The 1,944-nt window shown below is 42.7% G+C and overlaps 2 non-coding genes across 2 annotated transcripts; one reads left to right on the top strand and one right to left on the bottom strand.

Moving 5' to 3' along the window:
* Positions 1 to 684: 684 nt before the first annotated feature.
* TRNAP-CGG (transfer RNA proline (anticodon CGG)) lies at positions 685 to 756 on the top strand. Its single transcript has one exon. It is a non-coding gene; the product is annotated as a tRNA-Pro (tRNA).
* A 577-nt stretch (positions 757 to 1,333) lies between these two features.
* On the bottom strand, positions 1,334 to 1,405 carry TRNAP-AGG (transfer RNA proline (anticodon AGG)). The gene has a single exon. It is a non-coding gene; the product is annotated as a tRNA-Pro (tRNA).
* Between the last annotated feature and the right edge of the window lie 539 nt (positions 1,406 to 1,944).

The following is a 1,944-nucleotide window of genomic DNA, read 5'->3' as shown; positions in this document are numbered from 1 at the left end:
AGAAATAAAAGGGAGAAGAAAGAGGGAAGGAAAGTGGAAAGGAAAGAGGGAAGGGAAGAGGGAAAGGGGGAAGGGAAGAGGAAAGGAAAAAGATAAGGAAAGAGGAAGGGGAAAAGGGAAGGGAAGGGGAAAGGAAATGGAAGAGGGAAGGGAAGGAAAAGAAAGGAAGGGAAAAGGGAAGGGAAAGAAATAAAAGGTGGAAGGAAAGGGGAAAGGACAGGGGGAAGGGAAGAGAAGAAGAGAGGGAAGGAAGGAGGAAAGGGAAGGGCTTGCCATAATTAACTTCATAAAGCTTATCGTCTCATTAGAAACGAACAGATTCCTACCCTGCATTTACTATAAGCTATGTCAAAGAGAACTTCTGAAGAAAGAAAGAAGTAACCCCCCCCTCGAGAGCCAAGTGGTATAGTCTTCCTCCCAGCAGGCTAAAGCGTCTTCGGGGACTGAGTAAAAATGGAAAAGGTTCTCCGTGACGAGCGGGGAGGGGGGCGCTAACGGCAGATCTTTCAGGCAGGCGAGAAGCGAATTCAAACGCCACGGCTAGTGGTACTGAACGTGGAGCCATTTCCCCAAAAGAGTAAACGCAGCAGTGCTAACGGAGCAGCCAACCCTTGGGAGACTGCGCAGTAGAAGAGGGGCGGGATAAAAGTGAAGAAGCCAGCCGAGGAGCGTTTCACTGAGAGCGGCTCGTTGGTCTAGGGGTATGATTCTCGCTTCGGGTGCGAGAGGTCCCGGGTTCAAATCCCGGACGAGCCCGTAGTCGGAGGAAGTGCTTTCGTTTCCTTCGTATTTTGAAGGGGGTGTGAGGCCTTTTTTAAAAATATTTTACAAAATCTTTCATCAAAACAAATTAAGCAAGGACATGATGCCAAAAGATGCAAATAAATAATCTCCTCAAACTTGAGGAGAACGGATTGACAGGATACCGGAGCTACGTTTGAAATTCCGCATTTATATTTTCGCATTTATATGAGCGTTTATAGTCTGTCCTTTTGATAAAAAAAACCTTTGTAGCATTCCTTACCACGACTTCTTATTTTGTGCGTAAGGAAAGCAGCGGAGTAAACAAAGGAAAAAGGAATAGGCTTCCTTTTTTATTTTTCTTACACTTTGTAGGATGAATTGATCGATAATAAAAAGAGGGAAAAAGTCCCTCACATTGCAGCGTCGCTGGGAAACGAACTGCACTACAGTTGATGTCACTAAATCCTTCTTCGACGTTTTCTAAAGTTCTGGAGTGAGCCGAAAGCATAACTACCTATAAAATACTAATTTACGTGTTTTTTTAAAACAATCCTGTATATTATAGAAAATAATTTTTTTTAAAAAAATAGGGCTCGTCCGGGATTTGAACCCGGGACCTCTCGCACCCTAAGCGAGAATCATACCCCTAGACCAACGAGCCAGTCCATAAATTTGCTCTTATTCTTCTTCTGGATCCTAACTTTAGTCGTTGCTTCGTCACTTTATTTGTTCGAAGGAAAACGGTGGTGATTTCCTGGTCATTGTTTCACCACACCAAAGACTGTTTTGTTTTAATATCTGTGCATTTTCTAAAGTCAATAAAATCCCATTCAAAGGCAAATGTTCTTGGGACAGAACGTTATTTGGATTAAGTATAACGCCTGTTGCATACTCGCATTGTATATATATGTACAATGTAATAATGTACTTATTACAACATGGATACGTTTTCTGTTACGGCAAACAGGGTACAAGTTGACCTTCGCACAAGGTCGTGGAAGGTCCGGGAGAGTCCCGGAGGTATCCCGCGTTTGTTTGTTTGTTTGTTTTAATCTGGAAAACATTCAAATAGAAACAAAGACGTATTTACGGGGTTCTGTGTCAAATTAAGGGAACAGGAGGGTGGAAGAGGATCCCGAAATAATCCGACACATTTTTCATAGTTGTCGTCCTTTAGTGCAGAATTTTATCCAAATATGT

This window comes from Thamnophis sirtalis, unplaced genomic scaffold (assembly GCF_051295495.1).
Source record: "Thamnophis sirtalis isolate CommonGarterSnake01/CBP01778 unplaced genomic scaffold, rThaSir2_p1.2 scaffold_8, whole genome shotgun sequence".
Taxonomy (NCBI): domain Eukaryota; kingdom Metazoa; phylum Chordata; class Lepidosauria; order Squamata; family Natricidae; genus Thamnophis; species Thamnophis sirtalis.
The sequence above is the reverse complement of the archived record's forward strand: the minus strand, read 5'-3'. Positions and strand labels throughout refer to the sequence as shown.